Raw genomic sequence first — 23605 nt, 5'->3', positions numbered from 1 at the left:
CCTTTAAAATTTCACTGCCTCTTTTGTGAAAGCAAAGTGGAAGAAACTAAAAGTGACTGAGTAATGATAAAGTACTTATTCTTTCCAGGTCTCAGGTTATCAGTTGAAATTGTAATAGAGGAATTGCATAAGAAAGTGACAAGAAATGATATAATAATATACACCATTATTTTTAATGTAGCTAGATCCTTAGAAGAAATATTTCCAAAGCCACACTTTTTGTGCACTTCTTAGAGAGTGATTTTTTAAAGAAAGTCATTCTATGTATTACATATATTTTTTCTGTTTCCTGACTAATTTTTTACCAGAAATGGAGAAGAAATAGCAAATGTGTCATTACTTTAATAGGATGATTACTTGTCAAAGTGAGGTTTGGGGCTTAATTATAGTTTTAATGCACGTAGGTCAAACTGAAGTCCCTTTGTGAAAAGACAGGTGTGTGAAATTTGAATACAATTTTAGAAAAACAATGAATACATTGCCAACTGTTAACTTTAACAAGTTAAATAAATAAAACCCTAATTCACTAATCTGACACTATTTAGATACAAACAAACATTTATTCCCTTGTCTGCCATCTTTACATGTTTAGACAATGTGACCAAATTAAAATTGTTCATTGCTGAGTGACTACAAAACTGCACTTTGAATGAGCAAGGAAAGTGAGTAACAGTAGTCTAGCAGGGGAAATTTTTCTTCAGAACAATGGTTTTAAGAGCTTCTTTGTAAAAGCTAAAGCCTGAGTTCTTTTGGGAATTTCTCAGAGACTTAACTTTAGCAGTTAATAGTAATCCTCAGATACAATTATTTATAATTATTTACATTTCAATGAACACAAATGTATAAATATTAGAGACTCTTCTCTAGAAGCTTTGGAATGTAAATTTCTATAAATTCATAAAAGAAATTCTTTGTAATTTTAACGTTAGAACAAGTTTTGCGGATGATTGGTTCAAGATGGCGGAGTAGAAGGACGTGTGCTCACTCCCTCTTGAAAGAGCACAGGAATCACAACTAACTGCTGAACAATCATCAGCAGGAAGATACTGGAACTCACCAAAAAAGACACTCCACTTCCAAAGACAAAGGTGAAGCCAAAATAAGATGGTAGGAGGGTCGCAATCACAATAAAATCAAATCCCACAACCGCTGGGTGGGTGACTCACAAACTGGAGAACAATTATACCACAGAAGTCCACCCACAGCAGTGAAGGTTCTGAGCCCCACGTCAGGCTTCCCAACCTGGGGGTCTGGCAATGGGAGGAGGAATTCCCAGAGAATTAGACTATGAACGCTGGCGGGATTTGATTGCAGGACTTCAACAGGACTGGGGGAAACAAAGACTCCACCCTTGGAGGGCACACACAAAGTAGTGTGCATTATCAGGACAGGACACGGGGGAAGGAACAGTGACCGCACAGGAGACTGAACCAGACCTACCAGCTAGTGTTGGAGGGTCTCCTGAAGAGGCAGAGGGTGGCTGTGGCTCACCACAGGAAAAAAGACACTGGCAGCAGAAGTTCTGGGAAGTACTGCTTGGCATGAGCCCTCCTGGAATCTGCCATTAGCCACACCAAAGAGCCTGTAGGTTCCAGTGCTGGGTCACCTCAGGCCAAACAACCAACAGGGAGGGAACTCAGCCCCACCCATCAGCAGACAAGCAGATTAAAGTTTTAATGAGCTCTGCCCACCAGAGCAACACCCAGCTCTACCCACCACCAGTCCCTCCCATCAGGAAGCATGCACAAGCCTCTTAGATAGCCTCATCCACCAGAGGGCAGAGAGCAGAAGCAAGAAGAACTACAGTCCTGCAGCTCATGGAATGAAAACCACATTCACAGAAAGAAGGACAAAATGAAAAGGCAGAGGACTATGTACCAGATGAAGGAACAAGATAAAACCCCAGAAAAATAACTAAATGAAGTGGAGATAGGCAACCTTCTAAAAAAAGAATTCAGAATAAAGATAGTGAAGATGATCCAGGACCTCAGAAAAAGAATAGAGGCCAAGATCAAGAAGATGCAAGAAATGTTTAAAAAAGACCTAGAAAAATTAAACAACAAACACATAGAAGAATTAAAGAACAAACAAATAGATGACCAATACAATAACTGAAATGAAAAACACACTAGAAGGAATCAATAGCAGAATAACTGAGGCAGAAGAACGGATAAGTGACCTGCAAGACAGAATGGTGGAATTCACTGCTGCAGAACAGAAAAAAGAAAAAAGAAAGAAAAGAAATGAAGACAGGCTAAAAGACCTCTGGGACAACATTAAACGTACCAACATTCGCATCATAGGAGTCCCAGAAAGAGAAGCGAGAGAGAGAAAGGACCAGAGAAAATATTTGAAGAGATTATAGTCAAAAAGTTCCCTAACATGGGAAAGGAAATACCCACCCAAGTCCAGGAAGCGCAGCAAGGCCCATACAGGATAACCCAAGGAGAAACATGCTGAGACATATAGTAATAAAACTGACAAAAATTAAAGACAAAGAAAAATTATTAAAAGCAACAAGGGAAAAACAACAAATAACTTATAAGGGAACTCCCATTAGGTTAACAGCTGATTTCTCACCAGAAACTCTACAAGCCAGAAGGGAGTGGCACAATATATTTAAAGTGATGAAAGGGAAGAACCGACAACCAAGATTACTCTACCTGGCAAGGATCTCCTTCAGATATGATGGAGAAATCAAAAGCTTTACAGACAAGAAAAAGCTAAGACAATTCAGCACCATCAAACCAGCTTTACAACAAATGCTAAAGGAACTTCTCTAAGTGGGAAACACACGAGAAGAAAAACACCTACAAAAACAAACCTAAAACAATTAAGAATATGGTAATAGGAACATACATATCGATAATCACCTTAAATATGAATGGATTAAATGCTCCAACCAAAAGACACAGGCTTGCTGAATGGATACAAAAACAAGACCCATATATATGCTGTCCAAAAGAGACCCACTTTAGACCTAGGGACACGTACAGACTGAAAGTGAGGGGATGGAAAAAGATATTCCATGTAAATGGGAATCAAAAGAGAGCTGGAGTAGCAATACTCATATCAGATAAAATAGACTTTAAAATAAAGAATATTACAAGAGACAATGAAGGACACTAAATAATGATCATGGGATCAATCCAAGAAGAAGATATAACAATTATAAATATATATGCACCCAAAATAGGAGCACCTCAATACATAAGGCAAATGTGAACAGCTATAGAAGAGGAAATCAACAGTAACACAATAATAGAGGGGGACTTTAATACCTCACTTACACCAATGCACAGATCATCCAGACAAAAAATTAAATAAATTAATAAGGAAACACAAGGTTTAAATGACACACTAGACCAGATAGATTTAATTGATATTTATAGGACATTCGATCCAAGACAACAGATTACACTTTCTTCTCAAGTGCACATGCAACATTCACCAGGATAGATTATATCTTGGGTCAAAAATCAAGCCTCGGTAAATTTAAGAAAACTGAAATCATATCAAGCATCTTTTCTGACCACAACACTATGAGATTAGAACTCAATTACAGGGGAAAAAATGTAAAAAACACAAACACATGGAGGCTGAACAATATGCTACTAAAGAAGAAAACAAAAAGGAAATCAAAAAATACCTAGAGACAGATGACAACAAAAACACAACAAACCAAAACCTATGGGATGCAGCAAAAGCAGTTCTAAAGGGGAAGTTTATAGCAACACAATCATACCTCAAGAAACAAGAAAAATCTCAAATAAACAATCTAACCTTTCACCTAAAGAAACTAGAGAAAGAAGAACAAACAAAACCCAAATTTAGTAGAAAGAAAGAAATCATAAAGATCACAGCAGAAATAAATGAAGTAGAAACAAAGAAAACAATAGCAAAGATGAATAAAACTAAAAGCTGGTTCTTTGAGAAGATAAACAAAATTGATAAAACTTTAGCCAGACTCATCAAGAAAAAGAGGGAGAGGACTCAAATCAATAAAATTAGAAATGAAAAAGGAGCAGTTACAGTGGACACCACAGAAATACAAAGCATCATGAGAGACTACTACAAGCAACTCTGTGCCAATAAAATGGACAACGTGGAAGAAATGGACAAATTCTTAGAAAGGTATAACCTTCCAAGACTGAACCAGGAAGAAATAGAAAATATGAACAGACCAATCACAAGCACTGAAATTGAAACTGTGATAAAAAAATCTTCCAACATACAAAAGCCCAGGACCAGATGGCTCCACAGGCAAATTCTATCAAACATTTAGAAAAGAGCTAACACCCATCCTTCTCAAACTCTTCCCAAAAATTGCAGAGGAAGGAACACTCCCAAACTCATTCTACGAGGCCACCATCATCCTGATACCAAAACCAGACAAAGATACTACAAAAAAAGAAAATTACAGACCAACAGCACTGATAAACATAGATGAAAAAATCCTCAAAAAATACTAGCAAACAGAATCCAACAAGACATTAAAAGGATCATACACCATGACCAAGTGGGATTTATCCCATGGATGCAAGGATTCTTCAATCTACGCAAATCAATCAATGTGAATCACCATATTAACAAATTGAAGAAAAAAAGCATATGATCATCTCAATAGATGCAGAAAAAGATTTCGACAAAATTCAACATCCATTTATGATAAAATCTCTCCAGAAAGTGAGCTTAGAAGGAAACTACCTCAACATAATAAAGGCCATATATGACAAACCCACAGCAAACATCATTCTCAATGGTGAAAAACTGAAAGCATTTCCTCAAAAATCAGGAACAAGACAAGGATGTCCACTCTCACCACAATTATTCAATGTAGTTTTGGAAGTCCTAGCCACAGCAATCAGAGAAGAAAAAGAAATAAAAGGAATCCAAACTGGAAAAGAAGAAGTAACACTGTCACTGTTTGCAGATGACATGATACTATACGTAGAAAATCCTAAAGATGCCACCAGAAAACTACTAGAGCTAATCAATGAATTTGGTAAAATTGCAGGATACAAAATTAATGCACCAAAATCTCTTGCATTCCTATACACTAACAATGAAAGATCAGAAAGAGAAATTAAGAAACAATCCCATTCGCCACTGCAACAAAAAGAATAAAATACCTAGGAATAAACCTACCTAAGGAGGTAAAAGACCTGTACTCAGAAAACTATAAGACACTGATGAAAGAAATCAAACATGACATAAACAGATGGAGAGATATACCATGTTTTTGGATTGGAAGAATCAATATTGTGAAAATGACTATACTACCCAAAGCCATCTACTGATTCAAAGCAATCCCTATCAAATTACCAATGGCATTTTATAAAGAACTAGAACAAAAAAAACTTAAAATTTTTATGGAGACACAAAAGACCCCGAATAGCCAAAGCAATCTTGAGGGACAAAAATGGAGCTGGAGGAATCAGACTCCCTGACTTCAGACTATACTACAAAGCTACAGTAATCAAGACAATATGGTACTGGCACAAAAACAGAAATATAGATCAATGGAACAGGATAGAAAGCCCAGAGATAAACCCACACACCTATGGTCAACTAATCTATGACAAAGGAGGGAAGGATATACAATGGAGAAAAAGACAGTCTCTTCAATAAGTGGTGCTGGGAAAACTGGACAGCTACATCTAAAAGAATGAAATTAGAACACTCTCTAACACCATATACAAAAATAAACTCAAAATGGATTAGAGACCTTAATGTTAGAGCGGACACTATAAAACTCTTAGAGGAAAACATAGGAAGAACACTCTTTGACATAAATCACAGCAAGATCTTTTTTGACCCACCTCCTAGAGTAATGAAAATAAAAACAAAAATAAACAAATGGGTCCTAATGAAACTTAAAAGCTTAAAAGCACATCAAAGGAAACTATAAACAAGACTAAAAGGCAACCCCAGAACGGGAGAAAATATTTGCAAGTGAATCAATGGACAAAGAATTAATGTCCAAAATATATAAACAGCTCCTGCAGCTCAATATTAAAAAAACAAACAACCCAACCAAAAAATGGGCAGAAGACCTAAATAGACATTTCTCCAAAGACATACATGGGGCCCAGAGGCACATTAAAAGCTGTTCAACATCACTAATTATTAGAGAAATGCAGATCAAAACTACAATGAGGTTATCACCTCACACCAGTTAGAATAGGCATTATCAGAAAATCTACAAACAACAAATGCTGGAGAGGGTGTGGAGAAAAGGGAACCCTCTTGCACTGTTGGTGGGAATGTAAATTGATACAGCCACTGTGGAGAACAGTATGGATGTTCCTTTAAAAGCTAAAAATAGAATTACCATATGACCCAGCAATTCCACTACTGGGCATATACCCAGAGAAAACCATAATTCAAAAAGAGACATGCACCCCAATGTTCATTGCAGCACTACTTACAATAGCCAGGTCATGGAAGCAACCTCAATGCCCATCGACAGATAAATGGATAAAGAAGTTGTGGTACATATATACCATGGAATATTACTCAACCATAAAAGAGAGCAAAATTGGGTCATTTGTAGAGACGTGGATGGACCTACAGACTGTCATACAGAGTGAAGTAAGTCAGAAAAAGAAAAATAAATATCGTATATTAATGCATATATGTGGAATGTAGAAAAATGGTAGAGATGAAGCGGTTTGCAGGGCAGAAATAGAGACACATGTAGAGAACAAATATATGGACACCAAGGGGGGAAAGCAGGCGGAGGTGTTGGTGGTTGTGGGGTGAATTGGGGGATTGTGATTGACATATATACACTAATATGTATAAAATAGGTAACTAATAAGAACATGCTGTATAAAAAGTAAATAAATAAAATTTAGAAAAAAAAAAGGAGTTTTGGGGATTTTTTTGTCCTTGATGGTGTTAAAAAGTCCTTTTAAGTTCTAGCATTGACTAAGAAGAATCTGAGGAACTGCAGCTTCTTTATTTTTAAAAGTAATTGACAAAACTCATTTGTTCACAAAAACTTCTTTTTATTTCAAATTCTATTTATGCTTTATATACCGTCTTAGAAGCTGAGTCTTGCTTAAGATACATGGTGTTTGGCTAGTTATTTCCATACAGAATTCATATTCTAGATTTTTAGAGTTTTTAAACATGGAAAAGAGTTCAATAATCAGTTGTGATTATTTGTAAATTCTTAAGTTTTAGAATATGTTTGCATTTGTGATTTTTCAAATAATATTTAATCATTCATGGCCTAATTAAATTTAATGGAGAGCATTATTTTAATCCTAAGAAAAAAATGATAATTCAAGCAACATACATCTAAAATATGAATAATTTTATACAAGGTGAAAAGTTTTTCTGTTTTACTTTTTCATTTAAAAATATTAATATCTTGTTTGGCTCTATTTAAATTTACATTGATTGATATACTTTGCATTTGTATTCATTTTTATTTTATGTAATATTTTATAAAATAATTAGTACCTTAAAAATAAAAGTCCAAAAAAGAGGGAAAAGAATAGAGAACAAGCAGAACAAACAGAAATTACATGAGACACTAGATTTAACATGAATATGTCAGTAATTACATTTAATATAAATGGCCTAAATGCTCCAATTAAAAGGAAAAAATTACCAGATCATATATTTATATAAAATATATAAAATAGTTATTTAAAACATACAGTGCAAGGTTGAAGGTAAAAGAATAAAAAAAAGATACACTATGAAAACAGATATATTGATACCAGAAAAAAATAGGCTTTTAAGGCAAAAAGCATTACTAAATGTAAAGATGGTCACTCACACTTCAAAAGGTTCAATACACTAGGAAGATAGAGTGTTATTAAATTTAACATAATCGAATAATGTAATTGTAATAACTAATATCATAAACTAAGTATAAAAAGCAAAATGTTAAAGGATGATAAGGAGAAATAGACAAATTCATAATCATGCTGTGAATCATAACACATCTTTTCAATAACTGATAAAGCAAAGAGACAAAAACCATAAAGGCCCTAAAACAAGCATCAACAATTTCAAGACTGAAGTTATACTGAGTGTATTCTCTAATCAGCATACTTTAATCAGAAACTGTATATTTCTAAAAAAAAAAAAACATATTTTGCTAGTAACCAAGATGGAATAACATGGACCATATTTACCTTCCTACTTTAAACAACTAGAAAATCAGATAAAATATATGAAATGACAATTTTCAGACACTGGACAAAAAGCAAGACAAGACTGTGATCCACTAAAGAAGAGAAACAAGCAAGATGAGCCCTACTATTGACCAAGCTTATGCCCTGGGAGACAGTTACCAGGCTGCCGTGAGGAGCTGAGTGGGAGAGGGTCAACACAGATCTGGGCAATTTCCTAAGGACACAGAGCTGGGAACAGCTTGTGTTCCCATCAGAAAGAGTGGAAAGATCTTATAGTAGATGAGAAATCAAGTAAAATCTTCAAAAGTATATTGCCTAAATAGTGAGACTACATTAGCTATAGATTAATGGCCTAAGAAAATTAAAAGCAAACCTCAAAACATTCCAACTGATACAAAGTAAATTCACTGCACACGAAAATAAAATTCAATAGTATTAAAAGGAAAACAAAATCTAGCACCAGAAATGTACAATTTACATCTATCATCTAATAAAAAATTGCCATGCAACAAGCAGGAAACTATAACTTATAACAGGAAATATCAACCAATAGAAACAGACACAGAAACAGAGATGATAGAACTAGTGGACAAGGATGTTAAAAATGCTTCATATTTCAAGAAGGGAGAGAAAACATGAGCATGCTGAGAATAGAAATGAAAGGTAAAAACAAACAACCAAACCAAACTTTTAGAGATGAAAAATGAATTTGAAATTTACGATACACTAGATGGAATTAACATCTTACTAGATACTGCAAAAGAAAAGATCAGCAGATTTGAAGACACAGCCATAGAAACCATCCAAAATGAACATAAAGGGGAAAAAAACTTTAAAAAATTAGAAAGCCCAGAACATCAGCATTCTAACATACATGTAATTGGTAGAGAAGAGGGACATGAACAGAAAAAAAAAATTTTGAATAAACAGTGACTTCTTTGAAATTTGATGAAAAACTATATAAAACCACAGATTCAAGCTCAATAAATGCCAATCAGAAGAACTATAAAGAAAAAAAATGCCAAGGCATATCAGAATCAAATTGTTAAACATCCATTGATAAATTCTTAAAAATGGCCAGAAAGAAAAAAAGACACATTATGTATAAAGGAACAAGGATTTAAATGACAGCATACTTATCAAAAAATATTCAAGCCAGAATATAATAAAAAGACATTAAAACACTGAAAGAAAAAACCTTGTCACAGAATTCTTCAGTCAGCCAGAAAAATATCTTACAAAAATAAGGACAAATAAAGATTTTTTCAGAAAAATAAAAGTTAAGAGAATTTATCCCTAGCTCCTGCCCTGCTAGAAATGTTAAAGAAAATTTTTTAAGCAGAAGGAAAATGATACCAGAGGAAAATCTAACTCTACACAAAGGAATAAAGACTGCTAAATGGTAAACATGTGAGTACACAAAAATATATTTCATCTTATTTTTAAATCTCTATAAAAGACCATTGGCACTTTAAAGCAAAAATAATAACACTGGATTGTATGGTTTACAGCCAGTGAAAAGTACAATGGCTAACTATAATAGTACAAAGGATGGGAGGGAATAAATGGATGTATATTTTTGTAAGGGTTTTACAGTAAAGGGAAAGTGTATGATAGTATTTGAAAGTAGACTGTGGTAAATTAAAGCTGTATAATTATCCCTAGAGCAACCACTAAAATATAAAAATAAAACAGATATAGTTAAAAACTGTTATTTAAAATAAAATGGAATTTTAAAAAACTCAACTAAACCAAAGGAAAGCATAAAAAGAAAAAAGGAACAAAGAACAGAAGAGACAAATAGAAAACAAGTAGCAAGCTGTTTGAATCCTGCCATATCACTACTTATATTAAACATAAATAGTCTAAATACTCAGTTGAAATGCAAAAACTGTCAAGAACGTGAAGACCCAACTATATAATACGCATAAGAAACCCACTTTAAATATAAAAAGACTAATAGGTTAAAATTTAAATGACGGGGAAAATATATCATGCAAAAATTAATCATAAGGAAAGTGGCACGACTATACTAATATCAGAAAAAATAGATTAATGAAAAAAAAATATTGCCAAGGATAAAGAGGTGCCTTTCATCATGATAAAGAACTCAGTTCAATAAGAGGATAGACCAGTGTTAAATGCTTATGCAGAGCTTCAAAACTCATGAAGCAAAAATGGATAGTGCTACAAGGAGAAAGAAATAAATCCAAATTTATAGTTGGAGACTTCAGTATTCGTTTCTCAACTATAGTAGGATAAGTAGACAGCAAATGGGTACGGATACAGAAGACTTGAATGCAGCTATAAACCAACTTGACTTAATTGACATTTATAGAAAACTATGCCCCCAAACAACAGATTAACATTCCGTTTAAGTGCACACAAGTCATTCACAAAGATAAACAATATTCTTTACCATAAAGTCTTAATAAACAGAAGAAGATTAAAACCATACAAAGTATTTATCTGACTACAATGGAATTAAACTAGAAATTATAATAAGAAATATTTCCAGAAATCTCCAAGTATTTGGATATTAAACAATGCATTTATAAATTAGCCATGGGTCAAAGAAGCACCACAAAGAAAACTAGAATATATTTTGAACTGAATGAAAAATTTAAAACTACAACATATCAAAATTTGTGGGATGCATCTAACAAATTGCTTAGAGGGAAAAATAAGTGCTTACATTAGAAAAGAAGATCTAGAATTCATGATATAAGTGTTCACATCAATAAATTATAAAGAGAAGAAATTAATAAAATTTTTTTAAATGGTTTTAGAAAGCAGGTCCTTCAGGATGTGATAATGGAATTGGATCACTCACTGGTCAGGCAACATCCAGTCCTCAGGATGATGAAAAGTGTGTGGTAACCCCTCAGGTGTGCTGTCACATCACAATTACTATGACCGTCACCTGGGCTGAATTAGGACAGGGCACAAGTGGAAAGGGAAGCATATACGATTATTCAGTTATTCTGGTGGCTGGGCCTTTTTCTCTCATTTGTATTTTCTTTATTTTTTATGACTAGCATAAACTACTTTTCTAATTAAAAAGACATTTAAAAAAAAATTCACGGCCAAGATTTGGCAACATCTGAGATAGACACCATGAAGAAACCTCTAAAGGCCAAAAAGGTTTACCCTATTATATGTAAGTATCAAAATCATTGCATTTTAGAACCCCAATGTACTTCAGGGAAAAACTAGATCATGCAGTTCATTTTACTGACTAGGAATCCAAGAAATATAGAACTGAAGAGGATTGTCTAGGGTCACGCTCAAGTTAGCAGAAAATCTAAAACTAAAATAGTGACCAAAATTTCTGAAATATAAATGAGAACATACAATCTGACTAGGTTTTGTCATCACTTTTAGGAGAAAGATCATCTGAAAAATAGAATTTGGAGGTTAAAAAAAAAAGTGGCACCATCAGAATATTTAGATAATCTATGGAGTTAATGGGACACAATATTATAAACTGGCACTATTCAAAGTACATTGTTATAATGCACATAAAACTTTCTTTGCTGTAAACCGCCCCCCTCCTTTTTTTTGTCTTTTCAGAAAAACATATTGAGCCTGAATAACTTTTCACACATGATTCTCTCATCTTTTCTCCTCCAATTAGATTATAAATTAATAGAAGGTAGGGATTTTCTCTTAGCTTGATCATTTTCCTACAAGAATCCTCCACAGGCATTTACTTAATATTTGTTGATTTTGTTTCTATATACAGGTGCAGACAGTTGAAAGAAGCAATAATCAAAGAAAAAGTAGAACCATGAGGATTTCTTTTCACTATGATTCCAGCTTTCCTACTAAATGTCTTGAGAATGATTCTAGATTATGCAATTGAAGGGTAAGTAAAACTTTGGGGGAAAAGCTATGAGTAACACCTCAAGCCTGGATATCTCTGTGTGCCCTCTGGAAATAGTGCATTAAACACATCCATAGACCCAAGATCATGTTGGGATTGGCCATTACAGAGTGCACTGTCCCTTTTTTACACTCTGTCAATAATCCTCCCCACCAAGGATAATTGAGGGGAAGAAGGGTGGGCCCACATTTGTCAGACAGCTACCAAGCATACAGCCTTCCTCAGCAGCATAGCCCATCCACATGCAGCCTGCAATCAAAACTGTCCAAAAAGCATGCACCCTCATTTTGTTCTTGTTAACAGCTAAGAGAACCACAATGATTATGATTTATTCAAACTCAGCCCAAATCTTTCATGAAAAAAAAAAATGGGCCTGGTTAAAAGGGAAGAAGAAAGGATAGAGTTAGAGTTCCCATAAGAATCCTTCCAATTTAAATTCTGACTGGATCTTTATGGACCTCAAGTGAAAACATTAAAAGAACCAGAAAGAGAAGGGGAAAAGGCAGCCTTAGAGCATAGCAAACTGGAAAAGAAATCTGCAACACGGATTCCCCAAAGACAATTAGCTTAATTATTTCCATGAGCATCCACTGCATTCAGTGTATATTGATTGACTTTATTGCTAATAAGACTAAATGACCTTGAACATTTCTATACAGTTACATTCCACAGAGCATTTACTTTCAGTGGTATTCTGATAGCAGTTCAGCTCTTACACTCTAGAAGAGATTTTCTTTTGATATTTAAAGTTGGTACACAAGGGGAATACTATATTTAAACATCTGTGGGGGAAGGGGGTAAATGAAGAAAATCAAATATAAATCATTATGTAATTTCTTCCAATTCTGAAGTTCTATAATCCTATATTCTACTTCTATATATTTCTTTATAGCTATGTGTGGACTTTAAATTCACCTTTGATAAGTATGTTTGAAGAGGATCAAAGCTTTACTGTTTTAGAAAAAAAACAATTTGAATAAATAAAGTTACAAGGAAACTAATAATTAATTAACTGATAAATAAGAGAACCTAAGATATGGTCAATATTTCTAGTAAATAGATCTGGGCCTCTGGAATGCACTGAAATGAAATGGACTACTGAGCAGCCCATCACTGGAAACCCTCAGCTAAAAGGGAGGTACTCAAGGAAGCTGGAAAGGGGATTCCTGCGCTGGAGAGGACGTTGGGCTAGGTGATTCCACAGGTTCCTTCCAGACATGATACGGGTACCACGAACTGGCATTTCTAGTCAAGGTAACATGAAAATCAAGATGTAATGTGGCCCAAATGTTGCGGGGATGTGGCCCTCGGGCAAGGAAGAACTCCACCTCAGACTTCCTTTGCATGGAGTAATGGGTGGTGGTAGGATCTGCTCTGTCATTGGATAAATTTACAGAGCCTGAGACACAGGCCCCTGTCTGCTACTACAAAAGGGCTGTTAAATGCAAAGATGGCTGTGCAAAGACCTGCATGAATTCCCCTTCTTTCTGCTCAACAGCTGACCTACAGACTCCGTGGGTGGAAAACCTACCAACAGCAGCTCCCTCTCCAAGAGGCCTCCATATAAAAACCTAGACAGATTTATCACTGCTACTTGTGGAAAGACTTCAAGTGTCCTATCTGGTTCTCTACTGAGAACCAGACTGAATTCTTGAGGTTAATTTGGAGAGTGGAGATGCCAGGAGTGATGCAACCAGTACAAGCGCAGCCTTAATATGGAACACCGTGAGAAAACAGCCCTGGGGTGAAAGAGGCTGAGGAGGCAGCCAGGGCTGCCACGCAGGGTTGTTCATTTATGCACTTTCCAGGGGCTCCGTATTCCAGAGGCATCACTCACACCATAGACAATTTTGTCACACTTTTATTTAACTTTATTGACTCAAAATATGGGTGATTTGCCTATTAACTGACAATTTTCTAGCAGATAGCAGCACTGCCTCCTGTTCTAACAGAATCAGAATATTGCAAACATTGCCTGACAACAAACAAAACATAATTGATAATCAAAAGGCCTCACTGGTCAAACATCTAAAACAACCTGTGTTTTTACACAAGAAATTACACTTCTGACTAGTGTACTGATAGGTAAGTATCTGAAAATGTGAGCCAAAAAGTTCTCTATTGGTATTAGTGCACAGGTTAAATGTGACGCTGTATGGTGCAGTTCGTATCATCTGCTATTTGCTTACTGAATCAGAATAATATTTCTGAGTTCTTAACTTAAATCTACAAATACTTTCATGATGACATAAATTATTACCTAACAACAAATATTCGTTTCCCATCAATAATACACAAAGTAAGTATTACTTAGGCATAAATTGGATATTACTATGTTGTCACCGACTTAATATGGAAATTGATTATTTTTTGTTATGGAAATTCTGGCAGTACAAAAATTAACTGCCATTAAAATATTTTAGCCTCTTACAACATCAATATTATTTAACGCTATATGCAAAATGTGAAGGACCCAAAATTTAATCAGTAATACCCTTCAAAGAATCAAAGGGAATAAGAAATTCTTTGAAGAAACATGAAGCAATGCTGTTTACTAAAATTATATCATTGATGTTGAACCAGTTGCAGACCTTCTTGACGCTGACACCAACTTCTCTAACATTGAATTACCAGGGAAAGGAGGAAGAAGATTTAATTCACCTATAAATCTCACTATCAGCCTAGCTATGATCCAAAACTGTTTCAAAAGCAATTTTTTCTTATACTGGATATGACAATATTGTCTTTAAAAGAAAGGCTTATGAAAATGAAGAAATATCATGGCCTCTTCATAGTTCTAGATATTTGCTAATATAGTTCATGGACCAGCAACATCACTTTTAACTGGAAGATTGTTAGAATTACAGAATCTCAGGCCCCACCACACCTACTGAATTAGAATCTACACTTTAACATGATCTCCAGGTGAGCTGAATGCACACTACAGTTTGAGAAGTACTGTTCAGATGACATATATAATTTGAAAATTATGATAAGTGTGAATTACTGCAACTTTGTAAAAATTTACAATTTATATTAACTAATGACCATAGTAAAGAATATAATATTGTTGCGAAATCAGTAACTTTAAGTTGTTTTTGAAAAATCACTTATAGCACTCATTAAAATATGACGTTTCTCTGGTGATTGATTAGTGATGCTGTATATCTTTTCATGTCAACATCAGTAGTCATCAGGGAAAATCAAAAACCACAATGAGATACCACTTCATATCTGTCGAGATGGCTATTATCAAAACAACAAAAGATAAGTGTTGGCAAGGATGTAGAGACATTGGAACCCTTGTACATTCCTTGTTGGTAGGAATGCAAAATGGTGTGGCCACTATGAAAAAGAGTTTGAAGATTTCTCAAGAAATTAAAAATAGAACTACCACATATCCAGCAATCCCACTTTTGAGTATTTATCCCAAAAAAGGAATTGAAATCTTGATCTAGAGGAAATACTTGTTCATTGTAGCTTTATTTACAATAGCCAAGATGTGGAAACACCTAAATGTCTATCAATGGACGAATGGATTAAAAAAATGTGGTATGCATACAATAGAATATCATTCAGCCTTAAAAAAGAAGGAAATCCTGCCACTTGAAAGAATATGGATAAACCCTGAGGACACTGTTATGAGAAATAAACCAGTCACAGAAGGACAAATACTGATGATGCCACATATATGAGGTATCCAAAGTAGTCAGATACATAGAAGCAGAAAGTAGAGTGGTGGTTGCCAGGGACTAATGGAAGGGGAAATAGGTTTAAAGTTTTAGTTATACAAGGTGATTAAGTTCTAGAGATCTGCTGTACCACACTGTGCCTATCCTGAACAGTACTGTATTGTACACTTAAAATTTTGTTAAGAGGGTAGATTTCATTTACCATAATTTTTAAAAAATTCTATAACAGCATGTATAGTATGGGCACATTTTTCTTCAAAAGCTATTATGTACAGAAGAATAAATATCTTGAAAATATATATATATATACATATATATATGACAATATACTTTCAGCAATAATTTACCAGACACATATCCAAATACTTTTATAGCTCTCAGGACACATTTAACTTTTCCAGTGTTAGTCACCAGTGGAAAAATAAAATTAAAATGTATAAACTCCTTAAGGCCTAACATGTCACAAAAGATATGTCACACAAGTCTAGGAACCATTTCTATTGAAAAAGAGAAATTGGAGAAACTAAGCATTCAATCTGTCATAAGTAATTTAATTTCCCTTAAAGCAAGATATATATTTTGAAACAAATTTTTATATCCCAGTGGCTATTTTTCCAAAGTTTGATTAAAAATTCAAAACATTGGGCTTCCCTGGTGGCACAGTGGTTAAGAATCCACCTGTCAGTGCAGGAGACACGGGTTCAAGCCCTGGTCCGGGAAGATCCCACATGCCGCGGAGCAAATAAGCCCGTGCGCCACAACTTCTGAAGCCCACGCGCCATGACTTCTGAAGCCCACACGCCACAACCACTGAAGCCCTTGTGCCTAGACCCCGTGCTCCACAACAAGAGAAGCCGCACACCACACCGAACAGTAGCCCCCGCTCGCCGCAACTAGAGAAAGCAACAAAGACACAATGCAGCCAAAAATAAATAAATAAAATAAATAAAATGTTTTAAAAATTCAAAACATCTATCACTTTATATTTAATCATTCAATTTACATAATTCCTAAAGAATGGCTTTATGTTTATAATATTTCTTATAACTGAGGAAGACACACTTCTTTCTAATTTGCACAAAAGGACCAAAAAGGCCAGTGACAGCCTTGGAGGTAGCATAGCTCATAGGAGACAGCATTGCAAAAGGGTAAAGAGCCAGCACAGAGGCTAAGTTCAATATCTGACTCCATACCAGCTGACTGGCCCATGCCCTCTTCTCTGTGCCTTAGTTTCCTTGTCTGCAATATGGGACTGATACAGTTTAAGTAGTTATTATATATAAACCACTTAGTGCCTGGCACATAGCAAGTGCTCAGTAACTGTTAGCTATTGCTAGTACTATTATCTTTAGTGTAATTTAAAGTGTATATCACAGTTCTTAAACTCTAATAAGCATGAACCATATGATATCTGTTACTATTATTAGAATCATCCCATTTCAGGAAACTGAAAGGAAATGAAAGGAGGAAAACTACCTTTGATGTGAAACTGGCGTGCCACTGATCCCAGTTTTGAAAGGATGGGTTTTTTCACTTGCCTCAGAGTCAGGAATACATTATGAATACTGTAACTTTTCTCTTGATACCTAATCTTGCCTCTGTTTTCAGAAAAATGTAGTTCATTCATGATTATTCCATTCATTAAAATGCTAAATGCTTAAGATACACTGGTGAATAACACATGATTCCTAACCTAAAGAATCTCCCATTAACAGAGGTAATTATAAGTGTAGATAATAGCACAGTAACTAAATCATCAGTAGCTTTTCCTAACCGCAACTGCAGTCTTTTTAATTCCAGAAACCGAGTAATCAAGTAGAAAAAGACTAGCTCCAGGAAGAATTCCAAGGGTAGGATTCACTAACTTAATTCTTTGATCCTTGTCCTGTGGTTGGCCTTTCTCTGGTATGGTAGCTTGCACCAATGATATTGTTAAGGAAGGAAACTCAAATCTTGCTGGACAAATCACATTAGAAATAATATTCTGGTGTCCTATTAGGTCTAGAGGAACTATTAGGACTGAGAAAGATTTCCAGAAGTTTTATCTAGTGGAAACATCGCTGCACTAACTATATTATCATGTTAAAATATTGTGTACTATGTTCTCACTGACAGAGGCTACACATCCCTGCAGCCACACTCAGAATCTCAATGTCCATGTCATCACTACAGAGCCAGGGTAAAAAATCTTAGCTAATGAGCTGTCTTCACACCCTGGACAGAGTAACCTCAGGGGTTTAAGAAGATGCTCCTCAGGCTGCATTTGCCTGAACTATTGAAACAAAGCAACTGCTGGGGTATCATGGCTACCATAACTAGTGAACAACCACACAGACATGGACTTGGGATCCTTCAGTGTCAGATGATCACAGGGAAGAGGGGAAAACACCTCCTAGCACCCAAACCCCACACATATCTGATATATTCCCAGAAAAGCGCTGTGGGTACCCCTGACCGTCCATCCCTGGGGCTGGTATCTGCCTTGGTGGCATCTGACAGGCTGTTCCAGAAGTCCCCTGGCAAGCATCTCAATACCACTTCAGTACACCGATTGTCATTCTTTGTCTGACTAAGCCTCATATGCTTTTGGATTTTACTTTAAAATTTTTTCATTGGTTAATAACATCTGGCCTCTTCATTGGTTCTACTCCCAACCATCATTTAACTTAACGTTGTTCCACCACTGTACTTTCATTTCATTCTCCTCATTCACCAATTGTTTTCTTTTTTTCTCTTAGCTCATTTTATGGGTCAGCATGAATGTCAAAGGCAAAAGAAGCTGACTTGAAGAAGTTGGGAGAGTGGCTATAGATACATAAAAAATGAGCTCTGCCTGTGTTACGGACTGAGTATTTGTGCCCCAGCCCCCCAGAATTTACACGCTGATGCCTCCAATGGGATGATACTCAGAAATGAGGTCTTTGGGAGGTAATTAGGATGGAAGAGGCCATGAAGGTGGAGCCTTCTTGATGCGATTAGTGCTCTTATGAGACACCAAAGAGCAGTGAAAGCTGTGTGTGTGTGTGTGTGTGTGTGTGTGTGTGTGTGTGTGTGTGTGTGTGTGTGTGTGTGCATACACTGAGAAAAGGTCATGTGAGAACACAGAGAGAAGGCAGCCATCTGAAAAGCGGGAAGAGAGCCCTCACCAGGAACTGAATTGGCCAGCACCTTGATGTTGGACTTCCCAGCTTCCAGAACTGTGAGAAATAAATTTCTGTTGTTTAAACCAGCAGTCTCCAACCTTTTTGGCACGAGGGACCAGTTTCCCGGAAGACAATTTTTCCACAGACCGGTGTGTGTGTGTGAGGGGGGTTGGTTCAGGCAGTAATGCTAGCGATGGGGAACGGCAGATGAAGCTTCGCTTGCTCGCCCACCGCTCACCTCCTGCTGTGCGGCCCGGTTCCTAACAGGCTATGGACTGGTAAGCAGTCTGCGGCCCAGGGGGTTGGGAACCCCTGGTTTAAACCACCCAGTCTATAGTATTTTGTTATAGCAGCCTGAGCTGACTAATACAGTGTGGAATAGACCCAATGTTACTGATCTGAGTATCATGGTAAATTTTTAATATTCTGGGTCTTCCACTAGCACTGGAGTAGGTCAGGAATTATTTTATTTGCTCATTTATTTACATATAAAGGCTTACAGAATTATGAAATCTGAACTATACTTAGAAATGCCTGTAATTGACACTTTTATTAAAAGACTACATCAAAACAGAATTCTCTTTAGAAATTTTAAGCTGTGCAGTCATCATAAATTTAAGCATAAGCGTGTTCCATGATGCATTGAGATTAACCATAAGAATCCAATGCAGCAAAAGTTCAAATGTAGTATCAATTTAACTAAAACAAATTATTTTCAATAATTCAATGAATTTAATGTAATTGCTTCTAGATAGGCATGGTGCTAGGTGGTGTGTGTGTGTAAGAGTGCGGCAGGGGGGAGTACAAAATCAGGTGATGAGTAAGGCATGGGCTCCACCCTTAATGGGCCTAATCCTTGCCATCAAAAACCCATAAAATACCCACCTGAATAAGCTTCTACTTAATTAATTTGCCTGTGTCTATTATAGACATTTATTATTTTTAGACATATTTATTGTTGACTTCATTTTTCTAATTCCCACTCCTATGCTGTTCATTTTGACTTCAAATCCACAGTGTGAAATCTATATCGTCATTCTCAAAGTGAGCAATTTTCCAAGTATAGAGATAAGAATCAATTTGATCTTCAGAGTTAATACAGCCTAGTAATGTGTCTATGCAAAAAAAAAAAAAAAAAGAAGGGAAAAAAGGCTAAGCTCGAAAAGTTTTTCCCTTAGACAAAACAGGCTATTCAAAGGCTTACAGGCTACACTCAAGGCTCTCCGTTGGAGATAATGAGACACCATCTGCTTGTCACTCATTTGTGGAGTTTTATATAGCTGGAGAAGAGTGATCAAATATCCATCCCCCAGATTTAGCTGTACCACCTATCTTTTATAATGCATAACACATATGCATACATTTCTTTTAGAAACTAAATAGGACTTTTTTATTAAAAGAAATATGCTTTTTGAATTTATTTAATCCCTTAATAACATCTTCTGGCAGGGAAAAATGTATTTCCTCCTTCAAAGAAAATTTGAGTTGAGAGCTTATCCACATCTGTTTCACATTTGTTAAAAAAAAAAAAGTAAACTTCAGTGTCACCTTCACCTGTGCCTAGAGAGAATAAAATGAACATGGCAGAGCAGCAGCAAAATGGGTTAGGATGGAGAGAAACTCCTCCCCCACCAGGAAAGGAGTGAACTAGTGTCTACGGGATCAAAAGTGTATTTCGGAGACAATATTAAGTCACAGCTAATCTCTCATTGTGAAATATATTCTTCTTTAGATTTTTCATGCCCTAAAATTATACAGGAGAAAATTAAATTTTAACAAAAGGCTGTTCACGGAGCAACTGACTTCAGAACAATTCAAAACTAAAATGCGTGACATAAACTTCTATTACCTATAAGAGGCAGGAAGTAAGGTTATAAATGGCTTTATTTTCTAGAACTATTTCCTCATATGTATAATGGTGTACAAAAGTTGTAGCAGCTCTAGGATACTATCCTGCTAAATAGGGATAACATCAAAAAAACATGTAATGGGAGGTATGAAGTTCACACACTGCTAATAAGAAGAAAAACTGAGAATCACAGCTAAGATGTTTATAAACAGACGGGACACATAGTATTATTTTAATATTATCTATAATAAATATTATTTAAACACTATTATTCTTTAGAGGCAGAACCTTGCATATGGAAGAGCACAAGTCATCAATAGTTCCTTGGGAAGATGAGAGGAACGAACTAAAGAACACTGGGAACAAGAATGACTTTAGATAGAAGGAGGGGTCCTTCACCAGTAGGAATAAGAGAAAGAAGCAGAATGGACAGGCTCTCTCTCTTTTCCACAACTACAACCTTCAGTCAGCTTCCATGGCTCAACTTGTCACCTCCATCTAGAAACCTACCTGTCCCCAGGTAGGTAAGGTGTCCCCAGTCTTATTCACGTTCTCCTCCCGCCATCATCTCATTTAATAATGAGGGCTTCAGGAGAGCTTCCCTTCTCTCTCTCAATGTCCCTAATATATTTGGATATAGATAGGTGATACATAACCATTTATCATCACCACGTCTACTGCCACCGTCTTGCCAAGACACCACCACCACTTACTGGATTACTGCAATGGCTTTAATTAGAGTCTCCCAAATTCCTCCTTCAGTCTGTTCTTAACACACAGACAAAGTGATACTTTTTAAATATAAATTCAAATCATGTCACTACTCTTTTCAAAATACTCCTGTGGCTTCGCATCTGAGTTAAAAATACGGTTTTTGTAATGGCCTACAATGCTCTACGCCATCTGGCTTCTATTACTCCTCTGACTTCGTATGCTGCTATTCTTCCCCTTGCTCATTCCACTCCAGCCTTCCCAGCCTACTTGCTATTCTTTGAAAGTACCAGACACACACGTACCTCAGCATCCTTTGCACTTGCTGTTCCTTCTGCCTGGAATGCTCTTCCCCCACATAGCGACAGGGCTCACTGACTCACTTCCTGTAGGTCTTTGCTCAAATACTGCCTCAGTGAGCCTTCCTTGTCCACTCTGTTGGAAATAGCAACCTCTTCTCCCCACCTTCCTAGCACTCCTCATCCTCCTCTTCTGCTTCATTTTCTCCACAGTACTTACCACCATCTGTCATGTATTGGATTGGAATAGAGTTGCCAGATAAAACATAGGACATCCAGTTAAATTTGAATTTCAGCTCATTTACAGGCTGTAGGCCCTCACCTGCAGTGCAGGATGGCTTTTACCTTCCCGTTTGATATTAAATTAACAAGTTTAATCCCAGTGGGCTATTTGGGATTTCAGTTCTATGTAGGCTCAGCAGGAAGAACAAGGGAGAAAAACCTGGTGACTTCTTATTCAACCTGTCTCTAAATCTGGGTATCAAACCACTTCTGCTCAAGTTAAACATCTTGGCTTTGTAAAGAGCGGGTCTCAATATAAAGCATTCCCAAAGTTTTATAAATAAGAGTCTTTTTAGAATTCCTATGCTGTTACCCCAAAATGGTCAATTCTATCCTCGTGACGTCCCCAGCTAGACAGTGAGCTCTTGAGAATGATTACTCTTTAAATATCCCTAGTTCTAAAACAGTACCCAGGCACATACCAAATACTGAATAAATGTTTATTTATTGGGAGACTTACTTATTTAATGACACTAATTAGTGTCACATTTTATATGGCTATTTTAATCAATTTTGTCTTTTAATTTTGTCTTTTAAATGCATCATAGGAGATTTCTACAGAAAGAAATATTTACATTCATGATGGGCTGCCAGCTTCTTATTAATATACCTTGGACTTATGTGGTATCTCACTTTTCCAAATGGTTTTAAGTGCTTTCCTATATATTACCTTATTTGTCCTGATTTTTTATTTCTTAAATTCAACAACATAGCATACAAATAAATAAGAATTCTAAACAAAATTTAAACATTATATACAGAGTTCCAAACAGCATATTTGTTTCAAATACATTCTTTCAAATTACTTAAAGAAGATTTGAATGTCAACAAAAATACTAAATATTAGGTACAAATCAATAGCTTAAAAATATACAAAGGGCATCATTCTGCTCTCTTTGGAGGTAGAAGCAAGGCATGCTGGCAGATGTATGGGTATCTGCCCTGAGAGACTGAGGCAGGGAGGGCAGAGAGGTGTGAAGGGCAATAATTTGCGTTCCTAAGAGACTAAAGAAATGCTGGAGGTTGAATTTGGTTTTTTAGATTCCACATATAAGTGAGATCATACAGTATTTGTCTTTCTCTGTCTGACTAATTTCACTTAACATAATGCCCTCTAGGTCCACCCATATTGTCACAAATGGCAAGATTTCATTCTTTGTTATGGCTGAGTAATATTCCATTGTGTGTGTGTGTGTGTGTGTGTGTGTGTGTGTGTGTGTGTGTGTGTATACACACACACACACACACACACACACACACACACACACACACACCCCACATCTTTATCCATTCATTCCTAGACGGACACTTAGGCTCTTTCTATATCTTGGCTATTGTGAATAACGCTGCAATCACTAGCCCTATTGTGGTAATCATTTCACAATATATGCATGTATCCAATTACTAAGCTGTACATCTTAAAGTTACACAATGTTATATGTCATTTATATATCTCAATAAAACTGGAAGAAAAAAAAAGAAGAAGTTCTAGAGACTAAGAGACTTCAGGACACAGAACTTCCCCTACCCTGATCTGGGTGTTTTGAAAGGTTGAGATAGATGCTCTCATAGGGGAAGGACACCTAT

Source organism: Balaenoptera physalus (genome assembly GCF_965194825.1).
Source record: "Balaenoptera physalus genome assembly, chromosome: 2".
Lineage (NCBI taxonomy): Eukaryota > Metazoa > Chordata > Mammalia > Artiodactyla > Balaenopteridae > Balaenoptera > Balaenoptera physalus.
This window is presented reverse-complemented; position numbering follows the sequence as displayed.